This window comes from Dendrobates tinctorius, unplaced genomic scaffold, assembly GCF_039654945.1.
Source record: "Dendrobates tinctorius isolate UK_male_01 unplaced genomic scaffold, ASM3965494v1 ptg000094l, whole genome shotgun sequence".
Classification (NCBI taxonomy): Eukaryota; Metazoa; Chordata; class Amphibia; order Anura; family Dendrobatidae; genus Dendrobates; species Dendrobates tinctorius.
In genome coordinates, this window is record NW_027361762.1 from 10,028,018 (window position 1) to 10,052,791 (window position 24,774).

Below are 24,774 nucleotides of genomic sequence, written 5' to 3' on the forward strand. Positions count from 1 at the left end.
GAGGTTGGTAACTAAGCAGATTGCAGACCCCTGATCCTGTCCACACAACTAGCAGTAGCCGTGGAGCGTACCTACGATGATCCTAGATGCCTTGGCACAGTTGGAGAGCTTACTAAGTCTAAAGCAAGAAAGGGAAAATCTATACTGCCCCGGAGCAGACCCCAAAGGAATAGATAGCCCCCAAACATATATTGTCAGTGAGACAAGATGAAAACACAAACGCAGGCAGAAAAATAGACTGAGCAAAAGATGGGGCCCACACTGACTAAACAGGACAGGAAAGGAAAGACACTCTCTGCAATCACGCAAAAAACCCTGCAAAAATTCCAACACGTCTGATGCACAAAAAACACTGAAGTCGCACGACTTCGCCCCACTATATCAGCACTCTGGTATATTCTGAAAGCAAAGCAAAAAAAGACCAATATAACAGGGGACAAAACAAACTGGCACAAGCAGTAACATATGGGCGGTGATTCAGCACAGCCCCAGCCGGAGCTAGCTGACCCGCACCAAGCAGAGATAGACAAAACCAGATCAAATGCAAACAGAATAGCAAATGAACCACTTAGCTAAACCATGCAGGGAAAGAGCAGGAGACTTCAAACCTCAGAAGGCACAGGAAGAAAATCATCAGCAGGGATAGAGGGAATCAGCTGTTTTAAATCCCATTCAGAAACCCCAGATCTCCAATTGTCTTCCTCATTATCAGGTGGCAAGCCTCTGTCAATCAGATCAGCTCCATTACCTCCAGTAACCACCAGAGGGAACCCAGAAAGAGAGCTCACAACCCATCTGTCAATCTGACCAGCTCCACTTCCTTCAGTAATCACCAGAGGGAAGCCAGAAAGAGAATTCACAACAGACTCCACTTGAAGGAGGAACTACAGCACCTAGATCACTGGCTGGGTGAGTGAGGGCCAGGCTGGCAGCCCTGGATACAGCTCTTGGCTCAACCTGGCCAGATGCCCTTGCTGCTGCGCTCGGCTCACGCCTCTCGACACGAGAAGGAGGCTGGTAATCTGGACTCGCTGATGCGCTTTAAGACTCTGATGATGACGGAGAGCGTCATCTTGGGACCGTGACCTGTGACCCCTCCTGTGAGATCTGGACCTCCGACACGCATGTGTGGAACGCTTGCTACGCCGTCATGAGGAGCGGTGTCCTTGGTGACCATGGTGATGGGATGATTCAGATGAGTATGAACTTGAACCATGGTGTCTACACCCCTTGATGCACAGCGGGGGCCAAAGTGACCCCTAAATCAACATTACTAGCAGAAGTCATGCTGGGTACAGCACCTTCAGGCAAAGGGGGACACACTAAATGTTTGCTGTGGGCTTACTCACAAGGGCTCAGATGTGTCATCTTCAGAGGCCGAGGTACAGCCTCTGCATCCCATCTGCCCACTATATGGGGGCTGCAGCGGGTAGTACAGTGGTCAAGGGGTTACTACTGCTGCCTCAGTAATGGCACCGACCATGCTATGCATGCCGACCTATGGGGCAGACTGTGCTGTGACACAGTGGGCGGAGCCACGCTTTCCGTTCGGCCCGAGTATGATGACGCTGACTCGGCAGGCAACAGAGCAGAGAGTGTGACCAGGGAAGGAGTGGATGGGTTCCCCCCGTCTATTTGGTGCACACATAAGTGCCCAACAGATGGGGGATAGACCACAGCAGATGCAGGCAGAGCTGTTACAAGCGCAGTAACGGGGGCGGAGCTACCACACTATGAATCACGGGGGGTTGGGCCACAGCGGACACCCTGCCTGCCCGGCGCCCGGAAGAACGCCCGACCGGCAACACAGAAGAGGTAATGGGGCCAGGACTGAGATGGGCAGGAGGGCGGGACTGCATCGCGGACTGCCGGCCTCCTGATATTTCGGCAGCAGGAGGTGGAAGATATGCACTAAGCCTCGAAATCGGGACCAGCACCCAGTGCTCACCCTCCTGCGAAGCCCTGGCATACAGCAGTTCCAGCATGGGATCAGCCATCACTCTCTCTTCAACAGACACAACAGACACGCAGACGAGCACCTCTGTGACCCACAGCTATTTTACAGTGCTGTGCAAATTAATTGGGACAAAGCATTTTTGTAAAATTGTAAGTTGGTTACCAGTCAGTGATTCAAACCAGTTTTAACTGCTTTGAACAGGTGTGAGTGCCAGGTACAGGTGGGGGGTGAAAATAGCCCAAAGGGCTCGCATTGGCCAAACAAAAAAGGGGACCAGTCCACTGACTCCTAACAGAAGGGGAGTGAGAGAGCAGTGACAAGTGGATGGAATGGGTGGGGGTAGGGGCACCGCAATCAGTGGCACATTACTTAGACAGTGATGTGTCATCCATTCCATGCATTCCAACCATGCTGTCAAGCACTACTCCATAGACATATCCTTAATAAGTGTCGGATTGGATGAACTTGGGCCCATCAGGGAAAAATTATTCTTCTGGCCCACCATGCAGTTATGCAAAAACTTCACACAGGACAAATCCTACATGCTACATCGCAAGAGAGAGCTTATAGATCCTCTACATACTACACCACACAGGAGAGCTGACAGATCCCCTATATACTACACCACACAGGAGAGCTGACAGATCCTCTAAATACTACAAGACAAAAGAGAGCTGACAGATCCTCGACAAAGTAGACTGCACAGGACAACTGACAGATCCTCTATTGACTACACCACATAGGACACCTGACAGATACTCTATATACTACACCACACAGGAGATTTGACAGATCGTTTAAATACTACACCACACGGAAGAACTGATAAATCCGCTACATACTACACCACACAGAAGAAATGTCAGATCCTCTAATTACTACACCACACGGGAGAGCTGACAGATCCTCTATATACTACACCACATAGGAAGGAAAGCTGACAGATACTCTGTATACTACACCACAAAGGAGAGCTGACAGATCCACTAATTACTACACCACACAGGAGAGCTGAAAGATCCTCTATATACTACATCACAAAGGAAAGCTAATAGATCCTATACTGTACATACTACAACACGCAGGAGAGCTGACAGATACTTTATATACTGTACCACACAGGAGAGCTGACATATCCTCTATATATTACACCACAAATGATTGCTGACAGATTCTCTAAATACTGCACCAGGCAAAGGAGATGACAGATACTTTATATACTGAAACACACAGGAGAGCTGACAGATCCTCTATATACTACACCACACAGAAGAACTGAGAGATCCTCTATATAATACACCACAAAGGAGAGCTGACAGATCCTCTATGTACTACACCACACAGGAGAGTTGACAGATCCTCTATATAGTGCATCAAACAGGAGAGCTGACAGATCCTCTATATACTACACCACAAAGGAAAGCTGATAAATCCTCCATATACTACAACATGTAGGAGAGCGGACAGATCCTCTATATACTACACCACACAGGAGACCTTACAGATCATCTATATACTACATAGGAAGCTGACAGAACCGCAATATAATACAATACACAAGAGAGCTGACAGATCCTCAGTATACTGCACCACGCAAAGAAGATGATAGATACTTTATATACTGCAACACACAGGAGAGCTGACAGATCCTCTATATACTACACTACACAGGAGAGCTGACAGATCCTCTATATACTACAACAAGCAAGTGAGCTGACAGGTCATCTATAAACTAAACCATACAGGAGAGCTGACAGATCCTCTAGATACTACATCACACGGGAGAGCTGACAGATACTCTATATACCACATCACACAGTAGAACTGACAGATCCGCTCTATACTACACCATAAAGGAGAGCTGACAGATCCTCTCTAAACTACATGATAAAATAGAGCTGACAGATCCTCTTTATTATACACCACACAGGACAGCTGACAGATTCTCTATATACTACAACACACAAGAGAGCTGACAGATCCTCTCTATACTGCATCACACAGGAGAGCTGACAGATCCTCTATACACCACACAACACAGGAAAAAAGACAGATCCTTTATATACCACACCACACAGGAGAGCTGACAGATCCTCTATATACTACACCACAAAGGAGAGCTGATAGATCCTCTACATACTACAACACGCAGGAGAGCTGACAGATCCTCTATATGCTACACCACAAAGGAGAACTGACAGATCATCTATATAGTACACCACGCAAAAGAGCTGACAGATCCTCTACATACTACATCACACAGGAGAGCTGACAGAAACTCTACATACTACAACAAACAAGAGAGCTGACAGATCTTCTATATACTACACCACACAGGAGAGCTGACAGAACTTCTATATAATACACTACACAAGAGAGCTGACAAATCCTCTGTATACTACACCACACAGTAGAGCTGACAGATTCTCTAAATATACAGTACTGCACCACGCAAAAGAGATGACAGATCCTTCATATACTGCAACACACAGGAGAGCTGACAGATCTTCTATATACTACACCACATAGGAGAGCTGGCAGATCCTCTATATACTACACCACAAAGGAGAGCTAACAGATACTCTATATACTACACCACACAGGAGAGCTGACAGATCCTCTATATACTACACCACAAAGGAGAGTTGACAGATACTCTATATATTACACCGCACAGTATACCTGACAGATACTTTATATACTGTACCACACAGGAGATGTTGTAAAAATTGTAATAAATACTCTTTCTATTATTGATGGATATAAATATTGTGGTGTGACTGGTGGTCAGGTGGTTAATAGGAGGTATGTATCACAGGGATGGCTGCTCCCTGTGATGTAGCCCGGAGTGTTTTCTTAAGTGTACGCAAATTTTTAAGTAGTTGTTGCTCATATTTTTGACCGGGCTACGGGTAGCTATAAGCTTTGGGAGGGTCTGGCTACCCATGTACCTCACTCCATGGTGAGAGAGGTTCACTGTACCCCATTTTGACTAAAGAGGTATGTGTGGTTGGGAATTTGGAGGACCTGTGATGAGGTCATGATCATGTGAATAGCCATGTGATAGGTAACTGGGAGTGGTTACAGCTATCTAAGGAAAGTGTGTTGCACATGTGAGAGAGTGTGTTAGGAGTTTGTTAGCCTGGACAAAGCTCCCATGTTCCAGACTCGGACATCGCTTAGCCTGAAAACCGTGTGATGCTGACCAGGGTCAGAAAGAGACTGTGAGTGAACTGATATTTATTGGATGCCTCTAAGAGGATCCAAGAACCTGTGTGGCGATCCAACAGGTAACGGTCTTGACAACTGTGTGTTTTACTGATCGGGGTCAGTGAGAAGCATTATTCAGTGAGAGACTGTATTCATCTTGGTAAAGCTGAATGTTTAACGGACAGTGTAATGGCTGCTGGAACTGTCTAAATAATAAACAAAATGGACTTGTTTGAACCCTGAGCGTGCCAGTGTTTACCTCAAAGACCTGCAAAGTGAGTAATCCCCGTCCACTCACATGGTGGAACCTTACAATTTGGTGAAGAATGCGGGCAGCGGTCCAAGGAACACGTGTGCACGTGTTTTGCTGTGGATCAATGAGTCCATGATTTTTTTTTTCTTTCTCTCTTTTTTTTCTTTCTCTCTTTCTTCACAACTTGCTGTGGCTCAGTGGGGTCACAAAGTTTTTTTTTTCTCAAGTCAGCTTGCGGTGGCTCGGTGGGGTCACGAAGGTGACAAGCGTCTGGCTGTAACTCGGTGGGGTTATGAAGCTTGCTGTGGATCGGTGGGTCCACAAAGTCAGCAGCGGAATCATGCATGGACTTGTGGCAGCGGGAGCTGCAATTGTAATTTACAGCAAGAGGTTCTGCAGCAGTAGGAGCTGCAGTGATGGCAACAGCTGCTCGTGAGCGGCAGCCGGAAGTGCCGGTGATTTGCAGCTACAGCAGGAGCTGTGACAGTGCCAGCAGGAGCTGGTGTGGTTTCGCAAGAGGTTATCAGAGTGTTCAAACACATAAAGGGCGAGTACAAGCCCGAAAGACATAAACTGGACTGTGTGAACTCGGTCCTGAGAGTGCCATGGAGGAGTCCACGGAGTGTACCCCAGGGAGGGGTGGTGTCCCTAAACAGGGTGGTGTCCCAAAATGGGGGCGGTAATCCAAAACAGCAATGGGTGCCCAAAAGGGGGTGGTATCCAAAAAGGGGAGTAATTGCCCAAAAAGGGGTGGAGTCCCAAAAGGGGCGGTATTCCAAAAGGGAGCAGTTGCCCAAAAATGTGTGGCATCCCGGGGAATGGGTGCGGAGCATCCTTAAGTTAAAGGGGTAGCGCAGACGAACTGTTGCTGGGGGCAAATGTACTATGTGTATCCAGTCTGCCTGATCGACTACCCACCAGGCACGATGCTACGGGGGTGTGCCCTACAGATAAATAATGAAGATGTGGTTGGTCTGGTTGACCCTGGGAGCCTGGTGACTCTAGTGAGGGTTGCACCTGAGGGATTTGAAATACCTGGTAGAAAGGTCGGGGTCACCTGCAACCACGGGCGCACTAAGGATTATCCAGTGGCCAGGGTAATCTTTGAGACAGGCCGGGACAGGATGTCGCTATAGTTCCGAATTTGTCTTGTCCAGTTGTTATAGGCCGGGACTCTAAACTGTTCTCTGACTTGTGGGAGAAGGGAGTTCCTCTACAGCAGGAGGATGGAGGCCTCTCTACTGTTAGGGTGGCATGCATTGAGACAGTGATGCCTCCCAAAGTGGACGGGTCAGATGTAGGAATGACCAGTAAAAAGGAAAGCTCGGAGGCTTCTGGAAGATGTAATACATGTACCTATTCTTATGGTGAGGAAAGTCATTGGGAAGAATGGTCGAGCCATGCAAGAGATGGTGAATAAGTCTGGAGTGGTGAAGCTAAGCAATCCAGGTGGCCATGAAGATCAGATACCCAGGGATAAGGGTATGGTACCATTCTTCATTTAAGGTACAGTAGAGAGTCTTGAAAATGTACGAACTCTGCTGGAGTATCGTATGGCATATCTAAAGGAGATGGAACAGTTAAGGCTGGAAAGATGGCGCCTTACGGGACTGATGGACCAAATTGGTGGAAGAAGATGGCGACCGCTTCTAGCCCGAGATATTGAGAAACGAGGGACTTCTATAGAGACTGGCAGTACGCTGTCTGAAGCAAAGAGAGGTAGAGATAGTGACTCCACTGTTAACTCAGAGCTGAGTAGCAAAGACAGGAGTCCTGGTAGAGGACGTGGTAACAGAGGATCAGACTCATATCAGCCAGTATGACCGACTGGACGTGGGGCTCATGACCACAACAACCATGGGAGGTGGCCATGGAGAGAGAGGTCACGTGAAGGGACACTTTTGGGAAGTGTGGTGACTAAAAAGGCTCTGGTGACACAGACAGAAAGTGACTGAAGTGCTGAAGGCCAAAGCCAAAATAATGACCGCTGGGGGCAGGAGAGGCCTAACAAAGAGGTAATGTTGAATGACGTCCAAAATCGACTGAGACGGTTCTCTCAATGGGTGGGGCTAGGTAATGTGTGTGACCTGTTTTGAGGTCCTGGGGATATGATAAGTGTTCAACCCCACAAGTTTGAACAGGGGTGGAATATGTGGTGTGAATGGTTGTCACGTGGTTAATAAGAGGTATGTATCACAGGGATGGCAGCTCCCTGTAATGTAGCCAGGAGTTTTTTCTTAAGTTTACATACATTTTTAAGTTGTTGTTCACATCTGTGTCCGGGCTACGGGTAGCTATGAGAGTTGGGAGGGTCTGGCTACCCATGTACCTCATTCCGTGGTGAGGGGGGTTCACTGTACTCCTTTTGCCTGAAGAGGTGTGTGTGGTTGGGAATTTGGAGGACCTGTGATGAGGTCATGATCATGTAACTAGCCATGTGATAGGTAACTGGGAGTGGTTACAGCTATCTAAAGAAGATGTGTTGCACATGTGAGGGAATGTGTTAGGAGTCTGTCAGTCCAGACAATGCTCCCATATTCCAAGCTCGGACGTCGCATAGCCTGGGGAAGCTGTGCCGGCAAGTCCGAGCCAAAAGGAGCGAATGGTCTTGAAAACTGAGTGATACTGACCGGGATCAGTGAGAAGGATTTACAGGATACCTCTGCGGATAAGAGGGATCCAAGAACCTGCGTGACCAACAGGTAACGGTCTTGAAAACCGTGTGATATTGACCGGGGTCAGGAAGAGACTGTGAGTGAACTGATATTTATCAGATACAGAGGGATCCGAGAACCTGTGTGGCGATCCAACAGGTAACGGTCTTGACATCCGTGTGTTATACTGACCGGGGTCAGTGAGAAGTATTATTCAGTGAGAGACTGTATTCCTTTTGGTAAAGCTGAATGTTTAACGGACAGTGTAATGGCTGCTGGAACTGTCTAAATAATAAACAAAATGGATTCATTTGAACCCTGAGTGTGCCAGTGTTTACTTCAAAGACCTGCAAAGTGAGTAGTCCCCATCCACTCACATGGTGGAACCTTACAATATATATATATACAGTATATATACACATGATTGCATATATGCCATTTCTATGCCTAGACTTAGAAACTCTTTTCAGCTGACGTAATGTGAAGTTGTGTGTGTTACTTTTGTGAATGCTTAGTTTGCTTTCCTTTTTTGACTTACAAAATAAACTTTTACTGGTAACGTTGATAAGGATTGCTGACAGTTAAGCATATTCCAACATATGTGCTATTTTCCAAACTTTGTATTTTGAATGCCTTTCTGTTCTTCTACTTAAACTCAAAGAATCTGTATTGGGTCAGACAGGTGACTGCTTACATCTGGTGTGGCAGTCATTCTCTCTCCATGTCGGCATGATCAATAAAGAACAAATCATCTTACATATTCCTGCCTGGACGATTTCTAATTGGAAGACTAAAACTCCACTGACATGAGAGCTGACAGATCCTCTACATACTACACCACAAAGGAGAGCTGACAGATTCTCTATTTACTACACCACACAGGAGAGCTGACAGATCCTCTATATACTACACCACACAGAAGAGCTACACATCCTCTATATAGTACATCACAAAGGAGAGCTGACAGATCCTCTATATACTACAACACGCAAGAGAGCTGACAGATCCTCTATATACTACATCACACAGGAGAGCTGACAGAACCTCTATATACTGCACCAAACAAGAGAGCTGACAGATCTTCTATATACTACACCACATAGGAGAGCTGACAGAACCACTATATAATACACTACACAATAGAGCTGACAGATCCTCTATATACTACACCACAAAGGTGAGCTGATAGATCCTCTATATACTACAACATGAATTAGAGCTGACAGATCCTTTAAATACTACACCACACAGGAGACCTGACAGATCGTCTATATACTACATCACGCAAGAGAGCTGACAGATCCTCTATATACTGCACCAAAATAGAGAGCTGACAGATCTTCTATATACTACACCACATAGGAGATCTGACAGAATGTCTACACAAGAGAGCTGACAGATCCTTTAAATACTACACAACACAGTGGACCTGACAGAGTCTCTATATACTGCACCACGCAAAGGAGATGACAGATCCTTTATATACTGCTACACACAGGAGAGCTGATGCATCCTCTATATACTACATCACACAGGAGAGCTGACAGATCCTCTATATACTACATCACACAGGAGAGCTGACAGATCCTATGTATACTACACCACAATGGAGAGCTGACAGATCCTCTATACAATACACCACATAGGAGTGGTGACAGAACCTCTATATACTACAACACACAAGAGAGCTGACAGATCCTCACGGTCCCATGAATTGTGGCTCGCGACTGTCTGCCAGCTGGGTGCATTAGGTCTTGGTCTAGCAAACAGGTATGAAGATTGACGTGCCCCAGAGGCCAGAGCACATCTCAAAATGGTGAATTTTGTGATAAGCCCTGCACAGAAGTGCAGATCTGGATGCACATTTACTGGTCTTAGGGGTTTAGAGATGTTTTAGGTATGGTACGCTGGAGGATGGTACTACGTGTTAGTGGAGGTGCTCAAATATAACAGTGTGTTGGGAGTCCTTGTTGGGAGAATACTGAATGGGGGTATTGTGGGAACCTCAGGATCTCAGTGTACTGCTTTGGAGTGATTTCTGTAGAAAAGCTTTGGTTATCATTATAGCTGTAATGGAGACTTTGGTTAACACTACTTTGAAGGGGGTGGGAGCTGGATGTGGCTTGCGCCCCTCTCTCATGCTGAATGTGGCTCAAGGTCAGAAAGGTTGGGAATCACTGCTATACTGCATCACACAGGAGAGCTGAGAGATCCTTTATATACGACACCACACAGGAGAGTTGCATATGCTCTATAAACTACACCACACAGGAGAGCTGACAGATACTCTATTTACTGTACCACACAGGAAAGCTGACAGATACGCTGTATACTACACCATATAAGAGAGTTGAAAGATATTCTATATACAAAACTACAGAGTAAAGCTGCCAGACGATCCTCTAAATTTGGAATTACAGTTGTATATTTTACTCAGTACCACCAATTTCTGGTATCCTTTATAGCACTTCTTTACTTGTCTGTTTGTTTTATCCTAATTGTGTCAATAAAGTTTTTTGTAAAATGTTTATTTCAAAAAACTGCTATGGTACTGCTTTTTGATTACACCACACAGGAGACATGATAGATCCTATATATACTAAACCACACAGGAGAGCTGACAGATCCTCTATATACTGCACCACACAGGAGAGCTGACAGATCCTCTACATTCTACTCCATAGAGTAAAGCTGACAGATCCTCTCTACACTACACCACCCAGGAGAGCTGATAGATCCTCTGTATACTACACCACACAGGAGAGCTGACAGATCCTCTATATACACCACATAGTAAAGTTGACAGATCCTCTACATACTACACCACAAAAAGGAGCTGACAGATTCTCTATATACTACACCACAGAAGAGACCTGACAGATCCTCTAAAAACACCCCACAGTAAAGTTGACAGATCATCTATATACTACACCACAAAATAGAGCTGACAGAACCTCTATATAGTACATCACACAGGAAAGCTGACAGATCCTCTATATACTACAAGACAAAAGAGAGCTGACAGATCCTCTACAAAGTAGACCGCACAGGACAACTGACAGATCCTCTATTGACTACACCACATAGGACACCTGACAGATACTCTATATGCTACACTATACAGGAGACTTGACAGATCGTTTATATACTACACCACACGGAAGAACTAATAGATCCTCTATATACTACACCACACAGGAGAGCTGAGAGATTCTCTACATACTACACCACACAGAAGAAATGACAGATCCTCTATTTACTACACCACACAGGAGAACTGAAAGATCATTTATATACTACGCTACACAGGAGAGCTGACAGATCCTCTATATACTACACCACACAGGAGAGCTGACTGATCCTCTATATACTACTCCACAAAGGAGAGCTGAGAGATCCTGTATATACTACACCAAACAAGAGAGCTGACAGAGCTTCTATATACTACACCACATAGGAGAGCTGACAGAACCTCTACGTACAACAGCACACAGGAGAACTGACAGATCTTCTATAGACTACACCACATAGGAGAGCTGACAGAACCTCTATATAATACACTACACAAGAGAGCTGACAGATCCTCTAAATACTACACAACACAATAGAGCTGACAAATTCTCTATATACTGCACCATGCAAAGGAGATGACAGATCTTCTATATACCACAACACACAGGAGAACTGACAGATCCTCTATATACTACAACACACAGGAGAGCTGACATATCCTCTACAAACTACACTACAGAAGAGAGCTGACAGATCCTCTATATAATACACCACATAGGAGAGGTGACAGAACCTCTCTGCTACAACACACAAGAGAGCTGGCAGATCCTATCTATGCTGCAGGGGTCCCCAACCTGTAGCTCGGGAGCCACATGTGGCTCACGGTCCCATGAACTGTGGCTCGTGACTGTCTGCCAGCTTGGTGCATTAGGTCCTGGTCTAGCAAACAGGTATGAAGATTGATGTGCCCCAGAGGCCGTGGGATACTCAGCACCGGGCCAGTTAACTTCAATGGGAAATGACACAGTGGCTGTGACCTGGTCCGTGGCCTCAGGCGGTCATGTAAAAGGGGTTGAGTTGAATGGGGATAAAGTTTATGTAGTGATTCGTGGCGCCAGTTGGAGTGTTCGGCTGTAGTATAACCGGCACTGCAGATGATCCATGGGGGAGAAGATGGTGATGGCAGTGCAGATGTTTAACCCCCTCCAACCAGGGCCGTCCCCCAGAGATTGTGATGGAAGTAGAAGGCACGTATTAATCAGGCAGGAGATAAGGCAAGTCACTTTATCATTACTGTAGTTCAGGTGCAGTTCCAAGGAGATATTACAACTCTCACCAGGCTACAGTCTGTTCTGCAGAATGGGAGTGGGTCGCCCTCCCAGGGCTGTGGCGTACTCGGTACCGGGCCGGTGTCAGCGGGATGTGTCACAGCAGCAGTGACCCGGTCCGTGGCCCTGGGTGCCCAAGTAATGGGGAATTGCAATGGTGGAATGGAGTTGATTAAATTAATAGTTCGTGACGCCACCAGTGGTGTTCGGCAAGTGAGATGTTAAGCCGACGCTGCATGCAGTTCCTCTGGGACTGGTAGTGTGTTGCAGCCAAGATGGTGAAGCTCCCCACAGGTGGAGCTGTAGTCCCAGGACAGTGTAGAGGCGGGTACCCAGATGTAGCGGTACAGGGTGTGTTGGCGCAGAAATAAATGGAGGACACTGGGACTTGTAGTTCCAAAGCTTTACTTACAGTCTGTAGTACACACAGGTGCCTGCCTCCGTGCCATGTCCTCCGGGTCAGGGACTCAGTCAACCTCCAGGTCAGATGGAATGCTCCCTTCCAACACTCCGCCAACATGTGCCTTTATGAACGTCTCCTCTTATAGCGCCTTTGGTGTGAAGTACTTCTAGTACTAAGATACACTGGAGTTCCTCCTGACGGATGTTCCCAAGAACGATACTTGTACGGCAGACAGCTGTAGCCTGCTTCGGGGACTCCTTAGTCCTGAGTCCCGGCTCACTATCCAAGTTGCTGTTGTGCCCCCAAGTCTTAGATGGGAGTAGTGCATTTACAGCCCACTACTCCACCGGTGTCTGCTGTAGGACCATTAGCATCCATACAACCTCGGGGACCGGGCCCCGGCCTTGCGCTTAGAACTTCTAGGCAGGGTTCTCTCCTAACCCACGTCCTCTGTTCCCTTTTACTCCTACGTTCCATACTAGTCTTTCCTTCTTATGGAAGATCAGGTTTCGGTTCAATGTCTTTCTCTTTCTTTCCTTTCCCATGCCAGCAGACCAAGGTCACTGGGATCTGCTGCAGCACCTCCTTCCTCCATCCCTCCTCCAGGGATCTTTTCTCCTCACTCTCTCCACTCAACTCACTGACTGACCTCAACTTCTAAACCTTCCCACTCTTTTAAGTATTCTAACTCCACCCGCCTCCCAGCACGTTTCGTGTTCCAAGCAGGGAGCCACCAAAGGTGCTCTGCTACACTCCAAGCAGGGAGCCGCAATGTGGCTTTGCTGAACTACTGTGATGTGTGGGATGCAAGTGTTGGAGCGTGGTCAGGAGCCTCCAACTCACCTGGATGGTGGGGTACCACACCTCAGGAGGAGGTGCAGTACCTCTGTGGCTACTGAATCTTCAGGGGTGCCACAGGAGTTATCCTTTCTCTCTGTGGTGACTCAGTGCAAGCTTCCTGCTATTCTAATCCCTTCTGGGACCAAGGCTTCCCGGAGTTTAGAACTTCCAATATTGCCTCTACTCACTGTGTATTTCTCCTTCAGCAACTTGCAGCTTGAATCCTTTGTGAAGCAGCTCAAGTTCCCACTTGCACTATCCTTCACTGATCCTAAGTTTTCCAGTATTTCCAAGGGAAAGCACCTTACTGCTGGTTATATAATCTCACACAGTGTCTCAGCTTACCACCCTGCTCTCAAAGCATGGATGGTCTAGGGGCTGGCTCCCTGATTCTTCTTTAGCTGTACTACTGGATCGAGCACATGTCTTAACATGGCTTCCACGAGCGTACTTCCTCCTTGTTTACTCAAACAACAATTCTGCTCCAGCTCCTCCCAGTTATGGTGTGTCTGCAAAGCTCTAAGCTCCACACAAGTGAGGGAGTGAGGTTTATTGTGTGTGTGCTGTGGTCTCTATCAGAGAAAGCATAACTCCCATTGCTCACAAAACACATGCAAAACAGTACATATTTAACCCTTTTGTGGTGGTAAAGACGCAGGGCGCCACATTCCCCCTTAGTTAAAGGTAGCACGTCCTCGGGCTACACAAGGAACATAAGCATACAGCAAAATGACATAACTTTTAACCTGGGTATGGGTGAACATTCACATTAACTGATTTGAGTCATGTATTACAGCCCAAAACCACTTCTGATTGGTTGGATCATCCCTGAGTGAAGCTGCAGGGCACACAGACCATATTAGAAAATTCACTGCACTGGCTGTTTTAGACGGCTTCCTACCAAAGCACGATGACCAGTTTTTCTTCTCAAGTTTAAGAGTCTTTACAAGAGTTCTTGTAGTATAAAAAGGCATATTAACTACTGAAATCTCACATTAGTCCATGTGGGCACAATTTCTTTAACATTTTCAATAACGTTACCTAAGGCAAAGTTCAATAATAGTACAACTCAAACTAAATGATTTAATCTTAGACTATTTTACAAATCATTTCTATAACGAGAAGGGGTTTGGCCCTGTGTGCTACGCTGTGATCTGCGCACAATAGGAATACTAGGCAGCTTCCTACGAATATTGGAACCTACCATAGGTTCAACAGGTTCACTGCTTACTGTGGGCAAGTTTTCTGTTTCTTCCTCATGCACAGTGTTAGTGGTTGGCATTAATGGTTCATTGCTTCCAGAACAATTTGGTGTCTCTGGTAAAGACCTTTGTGGGAACACCATCACTGGAACTACTACTGCATTGTTAACTTGTAGCCAAGAACTAGGGAATTCACCTAGAATAGTGCAGTCTTTTCTTTTAACTGAGGATCTTCCTTAGTCTCAACTCTTTCATGCAATTGTGCGGGACATACTGTTAGATTGTCTCTGGATACGGTAGTACTCGTTTTTCGCCGTCTTTGGAGATGGTACACACTTTGCTGTTGTCATAGCTAGATGGTTGAATAGTGTATGGCTGCGCCTCCCATTGGTCATCTAAGGCCTCTTTCACACATCAGTTTTTCGCCGTCAGGCGCGATCCGGCTTTTTTTGTAAAACCGGATCCGGCAAAATGCAATGCCGGATCCAGTTTTTCCCCATCGACTTGCATTAGCGCCGGATTGCGCCGGATGGCATTGCGTTTCATCCGTTTTTTGCCGGATCCGGCTACTTGTCTCATTCCGGCGTCTGGAAAAAATGGCTACTGTAACATTTTTTGTCTCCAGCGAAAAAGCCGGAAGCGCCGGATCCGCTTTTTGCCACAATGAAAGTCTATGGGCGCCGGAATGCGCCGGATCCAGAAAAAGACGGATCCAGCCACCGGATCCGTTTTTTTAAGTCTGCGCATGCTCAGATCCAATTGGCCAGCCCCCAGGAAACAGATATAACCTGCTAGACGGATCCGGCAGAAAAACGGATCCATTTCTACAGTTCTCCAAAATTTATGCCGGATCCGTTTTTTCTAAAAATAGCCGGATCCTGCCTGACGGCAAAAAACTGATGTGTGAAAGTAGCCTAACTTGTGATTCCTTCTCTTTTTCTTTAGCACTTGTTTACCTGTTGGTAAGGGGGTTGCCACACATGTCTGTTAAAATTCCTTTCCTGTTTTTGCCTAGCTTGAGCAAGACTTTCTTCTACACATTGCTGAACTTTTTGATACTGCAGTTGTCTTTCCATATTCCAATCCATGTCCAATTGGCTGGATATGGTTTCAGGAGTTAGGACTACCATTTCCAGGTTGATGGGAAGTTAACCTGGCCATGCACGCATCAAGTAACCTGGGGAATATCCTGCTGAGCTGGTTGGGTTATGGTGGTACATATCAATCAATTCAGGCAATTTCTCAGGCCATTGGTTCCTTTCTTCTAGTGGTAGGATCTGCAATAAATTGATCACCAGATGATTCAGTTGCCTTGTGGATGGTATGGTGTAGTTCGGATCTTTTTACATCCATAGAGGGAGCAAAATTCTTGGAAGACTTCTGCTTCGAAGGCTGGCCCTCTGTCTGTCAGCATTTGATCTGGGTAGCCATGGGGGTCTGCAGAAATATTCTTGAAATGCCTTTGCAGCTGTTCTTGCTGTTTGGTCTTTCACCGGAACGACCACTAGGAAACTGGAATAGTGATCCACTATTGTTAAGGCATAGGTATACCCTGATTGGCTCGGGGTTAGTTGCACGCGGTCTAGGGCCACCAGTTCCAAAGGTTGCTTAGTGATGATGGGCTTCAAGGGGGCCGTTTGATTGGCAGAGTTCTTTCTTTTGAGATTACATGGGCCGCATTCCCTACACCACTGTTCAATAGACTGTCTCATACCTGTCCAGAAGAAGTGGTCGCGGATGACTACTTCCAGCTTTTCCAACCAAAGTGTCCTGCTTGATTGGGGTAAGCTTCCAAGACCATGGGCTCATCATTTCTGGGGACCACGATCTGCCAGACCAGTTCATGCGTACGTGGGCTAATAGCTCTTCGGATCAACATGCTTTCATAAAGGAACAGCTTCTTTCTCTCTTTCCACAACTGTTGGACATCTGCTGGCGCATCAGGAGCTGGAGACGAATCTGCTTCTCCAAGGAGTTCTTTGACCATACATATAGCTGGGTCACTGCTCTGCGTCTCTGCCCAACCATGGTGAGGTAGTGGATTAAGGGAAACTTCGTGAACGGCAAGACTTCTCCCTGTCACATAGTTAGAGTCTTGCGGGCATATTTCTTCCTGGTCTTCTAGATCTTCTCCTGGAACAGGAGCATTTGGCATACAGGACAAGGCATCGGCATTGGCATTTTTAGTGCCAGCTCGGTATTTAATGACGAACTCTTAATTATACAACCGAGCCACCCATCTTTGTTCCAAAGAGCCAAGCCTGGAGGTCTCCAGATGGGTTAACGGATTGTTGTCCGTGTAGATGGTAAATTTGGATGAGGCCAAATAGTGCTTGAACCTCTCAGTCACTGACCAAATGATATCCAAGAATTCTAGATTGAAGGAGCTATAGATGGTAGGGTTCCTCTCAGTAGGACGAAGCTTCTGACTGGCATAATCAATGACTTTCTCCTTACTCTGCTGCACTTGAGATAGGATGACTCCTAACCCAACATTGCTGGCATCGGTTTGCAGGATAAACGGCTGATCAAGGTCTGGATACTCTTCTCCATTAAGTGCTTGCTTAAGGCTGTTGAATGACTCATCCAACCTAGCATTCTACTCGATCAGGGGACTCTTGCCTCTGGCCTTTTTGGGTTGGCCAACTAGGAGATCTTGAAGAGGAGCTGCCAATTTAGTAAAGTCTTTGATAAAGAGTCTGTAGTAACCCACTAGGTCTAGGAATTGTTTGACCTCTTGAATGTTGGTGGGTACTTGCCAGTCTCTGATGACAGTCACTTTGTCTGGGTTGGGTGCTACTCCTTCTGAACTCACAACATGGCCTAAATACTGCACTTTGGGCTTTAGCAGATACCATTTAGATGGTGTTACCTTTAAGCTGAAGTTGGACAACACCTACAAGACCTCTGCCAGGTGTTGCAGATGTTCCTCATAGGTCCTGGAATATATAATCACATTGTGCAAGTACAATAGCACAGTCTCAAAGTTCATATGTCCCAGGCAACATTCCATAATTCTCTGAAAGGTTCCAGGAGCACTGCTCAATCCGAATGGCATGTAATTAAATTCACATAGCCCCATAGGAGTAGTGAACACAGTTTTTTCTTTGTCTGTCTCAGCAACAGGAACCTGCCAGTACCCACTGGTTAAGTCCAAAGTGTAGAAGTACCTAGCTGATTTTAACGCTGCTAGAGACTCCTCTATGCGCGGTAAGGGGTATGCATCTTTGTGAGTAATTTTGTTAAGTTGTCTGTAATCTACACACATGCGCATTGTACCATCTTTCTTTTTGACTAACACCAGGGGAGCTGCCCAAGGACTGTAGCTATCTCTGATTACCCCTGCTTGTTTCATTTCTCTTAGCATACCTTTTGCACACTGATAATGGGCTGGAGGTACAGGACGATACCTTTCTTTGATCGGTGGGTGAACTCCTGTGGGGATGTTATGTTGAAACCCTTTTACCTGCCCAAAATCCAAGGGGTGCTTACTAAAAACCCTCTCGTATTCTTGCACCACTCCCTGCACTGCATTTTTCTGATGTACGGGAGTGGAATCGGTGCCAACACATATCTTTTGGAACCATTCCTCAGTCTGGCTTTGCCATCCGTCACTTCTGAAGGAGTCAAGGGTTCTACAGCCTGAATATCATTGTTACTGTGAATAGTTTGGCTACGGTTGCATAATGGGGCAAGCAAGCTTCCTCCTCTTCACAGTTCAGAACACGTTCCGGGACCCTGCCCCTTTTAACATCAACAATTCCCCTGGCCACCAGCACAGTAGGTCTGCTATCTGAATAGACTGGTTCAAGGAGAGATTTGTAGTCCCGTCCTCTGATGCCTATAGCTGCTCTGCAACAGATGAGGGTCTCACTCCTAGGGGGGAAGCATAATGGAGTAGTGATCACTCACCCTTATGCTACCAATCTCTCCACCAGTTAACACCACCTGCTGTTGCTGCACAAGGGCCTTGATATCTTTATTGAGGACATGCTGTTGTGGCGCCACTGAGGGTTCAGTCGCCACAGAGGTACTGCACCTCCTCCTGAGGTGTGGTACCCCACCATTCAGGTAAGGTGGAGACACTTGACCACGCTCCAACGCCTGCATCCCACACAACATAGTAGTGTACCAAAGCACCCTTTGGTGGCTCCCTGCTTGGAACACGAAGCGTGCTGGGAGGCAGGTGGAGTTTAGTCTGCACTAAAAGAGCGGGAAGAGTTTAGGATTTAGGCAGTCTGACAGAGTCAGAGGAGGAGTGAAGATCCCCTGAGTGGGATGGATGAAGGGAGTGCTGCAGCTGACCTCAGTGACCTGGGTCCGCTGGCACAGAAAAGGAACTTTGATAGAAAGCCTGACTCTCCATGGGAAGGAAAGGATTAGTACGGAACATGAGGAGAAGAAGAGAACTAAAGATTAGGGTTAGAGGAGAAACCTTCCCAAGTTCTAAGCGCAAGGCCGGGGTCCGGTCCCCTAGGTTGTACGGATACTAATGGTCCTGCAGCAGACACCAGAGGAATAGAAGTTGTCACCGCTTTATTCCCACACCAGACTTGGGGGCACAACAGCAACGATAGTGAGCCGGGACTAGGTAGTAAGGAGTCCCCGAAGCAGGCTACAGCTGTCTGCCGTACAAGTAGAGTTCATAGGAACATCTGACAGGAGGAACTCCAGTGTAACTCAGTACTGTGAGTACTTCACTAAAGGCGCTAAGAGGGAGACGTTCAGAAAAGGCACATAAGTTGGCGGAGTGTTGGAAAGGAGTACTTCACCTTGCCTGGAAGTTGGCTGAGCTCCTGACCCGGAGGACAGGACACGGATGCGGGCTCTTGTGCCACAACAGACTGTGAGTAAAGCTTTTGGAACTACATGCCCTGGTGTCCTCCACTTATTCCTGCGTCAACCTGCCCGGCACTCCTACATCCCCTGCGCCCGACACTACACCATCTAAGTGTCACTTCACCTACTCTGCCCTGGGACTAAAGCCCTGCCTGTGGAGGGCTATAACATCATTGCTGCACCACACCATCTGTCCTAGAGGATCTGTCTACAGCGTCGGGTTAACACCTTCATTGCCGAACACCACAGGTGGCGTCACAACTCATTCGTTCTAATCATCATAAGCACACTGAACATAACCCCCTTTTTATAATGGGCGCCCAGGGCCACGGGCCGGGTCCCAGCTGCCGTGACATCTCCCATTGAAGCTCATCAGGCCCGGTTCCGAGTACCCCACGGCCCTGGGAGGGCGACCCAACTTGGCGTCACGAACAGGATGACGAAGCCCGCTGCCACCAGGTTCTGTGTGCCTAGGATTTATTGGACTTAAACATTGCTGAGAATGTGCAGAATAACCAAATTAATAGACTGTAAATGGACTCTAAATATGGCCGCCGGCGCTGAGAAGAAGGGCGTGACAATATGGGTGGTCCTAAGAAAAGACCGCGGACTGTCCTGGGCCTCTCCTGCCTGAACTTCTATGCAACTGCAACCTGTCCCACCCCCCGAGGGGTTCGTATGCTGGCCTGATATGGAGGAGTAGAAAGAAGACGCCGCCCTCAGAAGGAGGAGTGAGGGCCGGTGGCGGGAAAACAGTCTAGACAGGAAGAAGAAAGAGAGAACGCCATGATGGAAGATGGAGGGAGGCCCGAACAGCGCAAGGAGGTTGAGCTGAACCTCCCCGGTGCATTGGCTGAAGGCTCCGATCCGTCTTCCACAATGGACCGCCAGCAGCTGGAGGCCGAGATAGCCCAGCTGACACACCGTCTACGGCTGAGGCAGGAGGCGCTCTGGATAATGAACTGGCAGCACGCCCGGGAGAGGCCTATACCATCGGTACCTTTTTGTCCAGTACCCTCACCATTGGTACCCGCTATCGCTGCTGTCACGCCGGTACGTTCACCCGCGGTATCTGCCGCTGCTGCACAAGACTTCTCGCCGGCAGCACCTGTGAAACCTATGGCCGCTGCTGTGCCATTGGCAGCGCCTGTCTCCACCTGCATGCTGCCATCACCGCAGAGTGCGGCCTGTCGAGAGGAGCTCTCAGAGGACCTGGGAGCCGGAGCAGAGGAAGCTGAACCCCAACCTGGACCTGACGCAGCTGCACAGGTCCCACTGGAGACCCCTGCGGACCCGGAGCCGCCATCGGCCCTACCATCGGCCCCGACTTTGGGTCCAACAGCGCCGGTGAACGTTGTGCACCGCCGGGAGGCTCCAGGTATGACCGCCACCCCTCCCAACGGGTTACCCCTTGAGTTTTCGGGTACTGAGGCTGGCATGCTTGAACTCCACATGGGACAATTAGATGAGCTGTGCTCTCAATTCTGAAGCACTTAGCTTACTGAGATGGGGAAGTGGAAGAAGTCCCTGCTGAAAAGGGTCAGGCTGGAACAAGCGCGTCCCATTTGACATATTCTGATCTCAGCAGAAGAGGCTGAGCAGCTGATATGTGTCACCGTACATCATGGGTTTCCTTTGCCACAGATTCCGAACCCCCGCATTTCACCCTATAAGCACCCACAGACACCGCTACCACCAGATGTCAGGCCAAAAACCAAGATAGTAGTTCTGCTAACTGGAGTACCACCTGAACCACATCCATTGGTACCAGATGCAACTTCTGCAGAAGTACAGGCAGCAGAGATATCACCAGCAGCAATTGATGTGCTACCTATATAGGCAGATGCCAATATCACTCCAGGAGAAAAGGAGTATCTGCAATTTGTGGCCAGTCAGCAGGAAGAGGATGCTCACAAGTTCTTCCCTGGAAGCAGCCCAAGTCCTCAGCTTCCAGTACCCCAGGAGGGGATCACTAACACTAAAGATCACTAACTAACTTTGTTACCCAGGAGGGTATTTGCACCATTGTGCCAGTTTCTTTATTTTTGTTAGCATGCTGTTTCCCTGTTGATTCCAGGTTTGTTGCCCAGTTTTATTGGCAGCTTTTTTTTCTTACTGAACTGTGGAGATCATGGACACTGAATGATCCAGAACTTTAATGTATATAGTTGCACCTCTTTAGGTGCCCTCTCTTGGTTTTACATAGCCCTATTTGGAATAAGGACTACCTCACTTGGAGCATGGCTCCCACAAAAAGGACACTGCAAGAGATCTCAGCTGGGAGCAGGGTCCAGCACTTACAAGAATTATTGAAGTTTTGATGTGAAGTATTTTATAATGTGCCTTATGAAAGTCTTAAGAGTTAGAGAACAGCTTTCATATAGAATTTAGTTAATGGCAATGACTATTAGGAATGTTTTAATAAAGATATGAAGGATTTGAATAAAGATAAAGATTTGAAAAATGCAGGTGACGAACCAGGCATCAGCGGTTGTCACTTAAGGTTAATAATAGAAAGTAGAAAATGTGAAAGAGGAGATGATGAAGAAATATGTTAGTGATAATACTTGAAATAGCACTTTGAATTAGGAACTGTAGCAAGATATAGATAGTTAAAATGTTTGTAACTTTCAAGACTCAGTGCCTCCCACATTGGGAAGTTTAGATAAGAACTGTTTATTTAGCATTACAAAATTTTTTATGTTCCTGTATTTGTCCATCTTTGCTTCTTTTACAGCTCGCGGACGTGCTGTGTTTAACAGGGGGGTATGTGGCGCCTCTGAGGGTTCAGTCGCCACAGAGGTGCTGCACCTCCTCCTGAGGTGTGGTACCCCACCATTCAGGTAAGGTGGAGACACCTGACCACGCTCCAACACCTGCATCCCACACAACATAGTAGTGTAGCAAAGCACCCTTTGGTGGCTCCCTGCTTGGAACACGAAAAGCGTGCTGGGAGGCGGGTGGAGTTTAGTCTGCACTAAAAGAGCGCGAAGAGTTTAGGATTTAGGCAGTCTGACAGAGTCAGGGGAGGAGTGAAGATCCCCTGAGTGGGAAGGATGAAGGGAGTGCTGCAGACGACCTCAGTTACCTGGGTCCACTGGCACAGGAAAGGAACTTTGATAGAAAGCCTGGAAAAGGATTAGTACGGAACGTGAGGAGAAAAGGAACTAAGGATAAGGTTAAGGCCGGGGTCACACTGGCGAGGAATACAGCCGAGTGAGTGGCGCTAAAAGCATGCATTAGACACGGACCAATGATTCTCTATGGGGTCCCTCGCACCAGCCGTATATTTCTCATCCGTAATCTACGGTCCATGCCAATCGCAGCATGTTGCGATTGTCAGCGTACTACGGCCGTAGTACGCCAATGCAAGTCTATGGGTGCGCAAAAAATACGGATTACACACGGACCACACATGTGACTTGCGAGAAATACACACCAGGTGTCTTTTAGCAATGCCGGCAATTCAGTGCGCTATACAGTAAAGTCACAATGACAGGTTTAATAAAGAAACGAAAGAATAGATATATACACATAGAATGCATATATATATATGTATTCTATGTGTCTATATCTATTCTTTCGTTTCTGTTAGAAACCCTGTCATAGGGCTCCATTATATGTCCATTTTGCAAGCCTGCGAGAAAATCTCGCAATACGGATGCCATACGGATTACATATGGATGCTTAAATGCGCAAAATACGCGACCACACCTTGATTACGGATGACATACGGAGCACTGTTTAGGGGCCATTCATCCGTATTACGCATGTAAAATACTGACCGTATTTTGCGTCGGTTAGTGTGACCCCGGCCTTAGAGGAGAACCCTTCCCAAGTTTTAAGCGCAAGGCCGGGGTCTGGTCCCCGAGGTTGTACGGATACTAATGGTCCTGCAGCAGACACCGGAGGAATAGAAATTGTCACCGCTTTATTCCCACACCAGACTTGGGGGCACAACAGCAACGATAGTGAGCCGGGACTAGGTAGTAAGGAATCCCCGAAGCAGGCTACAGCTGTCTGCCATACAAGTAGAGTTCATAGGAACATCTGACAGGAGGAACTCCAGTGTAACTCAGTACTGTGAGTACTTCACTAAAGGTGCTAAGAGGGAGACGTTCAGAAAAGGCACATAAGTTGGCGGAGTGTTGGAAAGGAGTACTTCATCTTGCCTGGAAGTTGGCTGAGCTCCTGACCCGGAGGACACGGCACGGATGCGGGCTCTTGTGCCACAACAGACTGTGAGTAAAGCTTTGGAACTTCATGCCCTGGTGTCCTCCACTTATTCCTGCGTCAACCTGCCCGGCACTGCTACATCCCCTGCGCCCGACACTACACTAAGTGTCAATTCACCTACTCTGCCCTGGGACTAAAGCCCTGCCTGTGGAGGGCTATAACATCATTGCTGCACCACACCATCTGTCCCAGAGGATCTGTCTGCAGTGTCGGCTTAACACCTTCATTGCCGAACACCACAGGTGGCGTTACGACTCATTCGTTCTAATCATCATAAGCACACTGAACAAAACCCACTTTTTACAATGGGCACCCAGGGCCACGGGCCGGGTCCCAGCTGCCGTGACATCTCCCATTGAAGCTCATCGGGCCCAGTACCGAGTACCACACGGCCCTGGGAGGGCGACCCAATGTTCTTTGTACGGGGCCGACTCGGCTATGCCTTTCAAAATGGTGATGACCTCACTTAAACAATTTTCAATCACATTTGTGCCCAATGTTATGATAGGTTGACACTCTCCTTTTCCCACCTCTACCACCACGAGACCTTGAGCTTTGAGCTCCACTTTCCCCACTTTAATGGCAACCTCTTTGTACCCCACCTGTGTCAGAGGTTGACCATTACTTGCTATTAATGACAAGTCAACATCAGGAAGTTGGGTGACATCAGCATCAGTCCAATATCTCTGGTAAAGTGTGTAAGGCATTGTGGTTACCTGTGATCCAGTGTCCATGAGGGCGGTGAAGGGGATACCATCCACTAACACAGGTATAAGTGGACGTCCTCCAACATACCTGTTTCTCCAGTTAGTTGGACCAGATTTTCTTGGGGGTTGGTCC